At 37.6% G+C, this 6,973-nt stretch overlaps 1 pseudogene; it reads left to right on the top strand.

The window, feature by feature from the left end:
- The first annotated feature begins 4,184 nt into the window (after window positions 1-4,184).
- Window positions 4,185-5,566, top strand: LOC143628477 (uncharacterized; annotated as a pseudogene).
- The last annotated feature ends 1,407 nt before the right edge of the window (window positions 5,567-6,973 follow it).

The raw sequence follows: 6,973 nt of genomic DNA, 5'->3' as shown, positions 1-6,973 counted from the left end.
CTCGTGACTAAGAATGATGTGAGTAGGCTTATTGATGTGTGTGTGCATGGTGATCACGGCCGGGTCAAATATATTACTCGGGTTTTCAAATCCCGTGGTGGAGATGCCCGTGTGGCGTGATCATCATTTTAGCGGGTCAAATATATTACTCGGGTTTTAAAATCCCGTGGTGAAGAGGCCCGTTATATGTTGAGCCATGATCGGGTCAAATATATTACTCGGGTTGTACCCTTGGTGGAGAGGCCCGTATCACGTGTTTGGATGTGTAAGCTGTGACCGAGTCAAATATATTACTCGGGTTTGACCCGTGGTGGAGAGGCTCGTGTCACATGCTTAGGTCTTACCGCCTCCGGGTCAAATATATTACTCGAGTCTTGACTCGTGGTAGAGAGGCCAGTGTACTTGTGTTCGACAATGAATGTATTATTTGGTGAATTATATTAATATTAGGCTTAGTATTGAATGCCTAGATTATCAATTACTTATGGATTGTAAGTGGGGATATTGTTGGTTGGATGTTCGAATTAGATGTTTGTATGTGTGTATGTGAATGTGTATGTGTTGGTAAACTATGACCGGATCAAATATATTACTCGGGGAAGACCCGGGGTGAGGAGGCCCGTGATACATGTTTATGACGTGGCTAGGTCAAATATATTACTTGGGGAAGACCCGAGGTGAGGAGGCCCGCCGTTCTGAAAACCGTGGTCGGGTCAAGTATATTACTTGGGGAAGACCCGGGGTGAGGAGGCCCGTATCACGTGTTTGGGTATGTTAAACCGCGACCGAGTCAATTATATTACTTGGGGATGACCCAGGGTGAGGAGGCTCGTGTTGCGTGAATTGTTTTATTTAAACTATAACCGAGTCAAATATATTACTTGGGGATGACCCGGGGTGAGGAGGCTCGTGTTACATGATTTTAATGATTTTGTTAAACCGCGACCGAGTCAAATATATTACTTGGGGATGACCCGGGGTGAGGAGACTCGTGTTGCATGAATTGTTATATATAAACTGTAACCGAGTCAAATATATTACTTGGGGATGACTCGGGGTGAGGAGGCTCCTGTTACATGATTTTAATGGTTTGGCTAAACCGCTACCGAGTCAAATATATTACTTGGGGATAACCCGGGGTGAGGAGGCTCGTGTTGTGTGAATTGTTTTATTTAAACTGTAACCGAGTCAAATATATTACTTGGGGTTGACCCGAGGTGAGGAGGCTCGTGTTACATGATTTTAATGGTTTTGTTAAACCGCGGCTGGGTCAAATATATTTCTCGGGAAAGACCCGGGGTGAGGAGTCCCGTGCTGCGCGAAAAGATGTTTAATGTTTTATTTAGAGTGTGTTTGGGATTCCTTATTTTCCTCTCCTTATAACTTATGAAGGAAGAATAAGTCCTTTTTATGTTTACATAGTGTTTGGATACCAATAAGTTCTTTTAGCTTTCTCCTTATTGTTATGGCTAAAAAATGGGTTTTTAATAAGTTGGGATATGATAACTTATCACCTTATAGGTTTACAATACCCATTCCACCCTTCCATTCCACCCAGCTCCTTCTATCATTTATTCCACTTATCCTACCCCCTGCCAATATACCATCGATCATCACTATTCCACCCAGCTATTCTCTGTAACAGCAAATTCTCTTCAACATTAACCCTACTTTTATAATTGAATTCACTCCCCTACTCATCAATTAATAATGAATTTGAGTATCTGCCTACACCAACTCATCGATTAACATTGGATTCTCTCCTATACTCATCGATTAACATTTAATACGAGTATCTGCCACTCTCAACTACCCCTGCTAACATTGAATTTGCTCCTATAATCTCCTTATTAATATGAACCTTCCTCATCTCCTTCTATCAAAAAAACACACGGTGGTGTCCAATTCGAAAAACACAGGTCACCAGGTTTGTACAATTCGATTTTAAGTCCGTTTGATTCTCATGTAATTGGTGTTTAAATTCGTTTGCGAGTAGTTTGGTTGAAACATGTTTAGTGTTTTGGTGATTTTAGTAGTCTTGGATTTTAGTAGTTTTTGTTGATTTTAAATCCGTCTGCGAGTTGTTTGGTTTATGTTTATGGAGTTTGATGTTTTGGTTACTAGTCTTATATGTGTGACACATGTTTATGGTGAGTTATTAGATGTATATTATGTTTTGTTACAAATAATCTTATATGTGTGACACATGTTCATATGTAAAAAAAAGCTTAGTTGTTCATGATCTATTTGCTATACTTAAGTTAAAACTTGATACTTTAATGAATTAGATGACACATGTTTAGTTGTTTGCTCATTATTTGTTTCGTCTCTAGTTGTTGTCTAATAATATTCACTAATGTGTGTTCACCTTGGTATATTGGATGTGTTTGTTCATGAATCATGGATATAGTATGCTTAAGACTACCAAAAACCAAAAAGTCTTATGGGGTAATGATACGTTCAAGGAGTATATCGATGCATGCTTGCTTGAACTTAGAAAAGGGAATAGACCCGTTACTCACTTTAATAAGATTGGGTGGAAGAATATAGTTCAAACCATGCACGAAAAAACGGGCATAACCTTTGATGAAAAACAAATTAAAAACAAATGGGATGTCATGAAAAAAGAATGGAAGATTTATGACCGCTTGATGAGGCATGAAATGGGGATTGGTGGGACGAGAAGCTTAATCGATGCATCGCCTGAGTGGTGGGATGAGAAAATACAGGTAAGTTCTACAATATGCTACAGTGCTGCACAAAGTTTCCAGAAAAAAACATATCAGTTTACTTCAAACATATCAGTGTACCTGTACCGACTTAATACCGTCGGTACCGGTACCGGGTAAAAAAAATTTCGGTACCGGTAAAACCGGTTGAAGTAAACATATCAGTTTGTTATTAATCTATATAACATATTAGTTTACAAAATCCCAATAACATATCAAATTTTAGATCATATTATTTTGAAGCAATATACTTTGTGCAGCATATCAGTTTACTCCAAATCATAGATTATTTTGTAGTTATAATCTATATAACATATCAGTTTGGTATAACATGTCAATCTATATAACATATCAGTTTACAAAATCGCACCAAAAACCAACCGTGTAAAACCGGACTGGACCTTATGATTTGGTTATATTTATTTATTTTAAGTATTAACGAGTCTAAAAAATTAAATTAGCATATTAACGAGCATAAATGAACGAGCGTACAAAGCTGCACAAAGCTTCCAAATCAATCTATATATGCAATCTTATTATTTTGAGGTAAACTGATATGTTTACTTCAAAATGCTGCATATAGAATCTGATATGTGTTTTGAAGCTAAATTTACGGACTTTGCACAAAGTTAATGCTTTCTAATTTATCTTGTAGGTAGACAAAGACTTTGCTAAATTTAGGGACGCAAATTTAGAAATATTTGAGACGCATTATGCTCCTTTGTTTCGGGATTCGGTTGCCGTAGGAGATCAAGCTATGACTCCATTACAATTTCAAAAGGATAACAACATAGAGGGCAAAGGTGACAGTGATGAAATAAGTTTAGGTGTTGAAGCGGCTTTGTTTCCTAGTTTTGCTGGAAGTAGTTCGGGTAAAAGGAAGAAGTCTAAGGATGCCGCCAACAAATGCTCAACCAAGAGCAAAGCTTCATCTTTGGAGGAAAAGATAGATGGCGTATTAAATGTCCTATCAACAAAAAGCACACAAAATTTTCCACTAAATAACTCCTACCCAACAATTGAAGATTGCATGAGCATTATCATCACTTTTCCTGGTTTCGAAGAAGGTTCCGACGAGTATTTACGTGCATTGCATGTTTTAATCGAAAAGCAAAACCGTGATGCTTTTATGTATCCAAAGGCTCATGAATCAAAGATGGGGCTCCGTAAGTTACTTTTGAAGACTAGTTAGTCGTTTTGCATTCTATATTATTGTTTAACATTATGTGTTGTTCTATGTTTTAATGTTTGTATTATCATTTGACATTATGCGTTATTTCTACTTCTTATATGTGTGCTATTTGACATTATGTGTTATTCTACTTATATTTGTGTTATCGTTTGGCATTATGTGTTATTGTTTTTACATGTGTGTTATCGTTTGACATTAATGTGTTATTGTTTTGCATCTTTTATACTTATATAGGATGGATAGAGACGACTCACATGTGCATGATGATGGTGAAGAATATTGGGTGGACGAGGATATAGAACTCAAAAGGTTATGTGCATTAGTTGTCAAAGGGATAATATTAGCTCGTGACTTGCATAACGAACGAACGCCATGTCATACGTCGGACCGCACAGGGCAAATGTTTATTAATGGAATATTAAATGGTCATCCTAGAAGGTGCTATAAAATATTTAGACTGGGCGTACCAGTTTTTAGACAGTTATGCGTAGATATTGTTACTAGATACGGACTGAAACAAACCCGCAATATTTCTATTGAGGAGTCGGTCGGAATCTTCTTGATGACTTTGGCTCATGGTTGTACGAATAGGTTTGTCCAAGAATCTTTTAATCATTCCAGGGAAACCATTCATAGACATTTCTATAAAGTTTTAGCATCTGTACTTAAGATGAGTGCCGAAATAATCAAGCCGGCCGCAAACTATAATGATGATGTACCCGCACATATATTAAATAATCCTCGATATTATCCAATGTTCAAGGTATTATCTAATGTTGAAGGTTTACAATGTTCTGGTTACTTTAACAAATGCTTTAATTATGATATATTTTGTATTTGTAGGATTGCATTGGAGCTATTGACGGGACGCATGTGAGGGCATCGGTTTGATTGAACGACCAACCGAAGTACATTGGTCGAAAGGGATATGCCACGCAATATATAATGGCAGCTTGTGATTTTAACATGTGTTTTACATTTGTATGGGCCGGATGGGAGGGGACCGCACATGACACGAGAATCTTCAATGAAGCCTTACAGAGACCGGACCTTAAGTTTCCACATCCAACCGGTGGTTAGTAATTAGATGCTATATTTATGTTTTTAATACTTGTTTGAAATGACTCACAACTTTTTTTTATTTATAGCTAAATATTACGTTGTTGACGCCGGATACCCAAATACTAAAGGGTATCTTGCTCCATACAAAGGTGCGAACATTCGCTATCATATACCGGATTTTCAACGTGGATAAACTAGTGCTATGCATACTCCTCGCGGATAAAAAAAAACATTTAACTATTTCCACTCGTCATTGCGAAATATCATTGAACGGTCTTTTGGAGTGTGGAAAGCTAGGTGGGCGTTATTGAGAGATATGCATGTTAATTACACATACGAACACCAAGTGAAAATTGTGTTAGCATCGATGGCTATCCATAACTTTATTAGAAAGGCCGGTAGGTTTGATGAAGCATTTGAAACGGCCTAACAAGAATCTTACAATCCCATAGAAGATGGCCCTAGTGATGAAGATCATGAAGAAGTTTCGGCTACAAATCGTACGGGTAATGATGTTATGCTTATGGCCGAGATAAGAGATGCTATTGCGCAAGAAGTAATGAAATCCCGGAGAGAAATGTAGTATAACATTATTTTGTTATTATTGTGCATTTTGGTGTTTTTTTTAACATTTTGAATGTAATATTATTATTGTCTAATTAAGAAATTATAATATATATAAACGAATTATGATGTATATTTTGTAATTTCTTTTTCAACATGCTAGAGATGAAAAAAAGTAGAAAATGGTATAAATAAGCAACCCCAAACACTTTTTGTAAGGCCCCAAACCCCGGGAACCCCACAGTTGGTCATCATACAAAACACTTGTGAAAATAAATAAACTTAAAAACAATTCTTTGCATTAAAATAGCATTACAGAGTATAATTCGGCAGAAAACGTAAATAAATGAATAAGTTCCCAAAATCAAAATTAATTGTAACTTTTATAAGTCTTTTGAAATAAAAGGTTCATAAGTAATTCTTCATTCCAGTATGCCCTTTACCGTCCAAGTAGCTCCGTGCACGTCCAAGCGATAAGGCATCCTCTTCCTAACCTGAAACTCACACTAACATGCACACAAAGTCAGCTTACGCTGAGTAAGTTCAAGTTTTAAATAAGTAGCAACAGTTTTTAATAATCATTCCAACGGTTTTAAAACGGCAAACGGAAGTACATTAGTTAGGTCACCACATTCGATAAATAGTCATTCTTACGTGTGTTCTATACGTATATTCCTGTATATATCAATATATGTATAACATTCAATAATAACACTCACGGCCGAGAAAACGTACAACCCAAACACGTAACATTCAGCGCATGCAAACACAAAGTAGGCATACGCAACATTCAGTAGTCGAGACGACTACAAACATTCAAGGTCGAGCAAACGTACAACCCAAACACGTAACATTCGACACATGCAAACACAAGGTAGGCATACGCAACATTCAGTAGTCGAGACGACTACAACATTCGCCAAATATTGGCCATTCTAAATATATATAAATATATATATACATACACATTCTATAACATTCCAAGGCCTACCGATACAAGCAAGCCTATGTAAAACCATTCAAAACATTTCATCAAGTACGAAAAACACTTACGTGTGCATGCTAGCCCAAAACATAAAAAGAGTTAAAAGGGGCATCGAGAACTCACCTGAAATCAATCGAACACTTGCAGTGAGCTAGGAAATCCCTAAATTATACACAATGCGTTACTAAACTAGACCGTAAGAACACTCTTGCCTAATGGGCTGTTCAAGCCCAACACTTTGTCCCCAACCCTTGGCCCAAGGCCCAACAACTTGGCCCAAGGCCCGACACTTGGCCCAAGGCCCAACCCTTGGCCCAAGGCCCATCAACTTGGCCCAAGGCTCAACACTTTGCCCAAGGCTCAACAACTTGGCCCAAGGCCCAACACTTGGCCCAAGGCCCAACAACTTGGCCCAAGGCCCAAGGATAATCAAATCGGGTC

Source organism: Bidens hawaiensis, unplaced genomic scaffold (assembly GCF_021521415.1).
Source record: "Bidens hawaiensis isolate Kalapana, Puna unplaced genomic scaffold, B.hawaiensis_p1.1 tig00005003_1, whole genome shotgun sequence".
NCBI lineage: Eukaryota > Viridiplantae > Streptophyta > Magnoliopsida > Asterales > Asteraceae > Bidens > Bidens hawaiensis.
The sequence above is the reverse complement of the archived record's forward strand: the minus strand, read 5'-3'. Positions and strand labels throughout refer to the sequence as shown.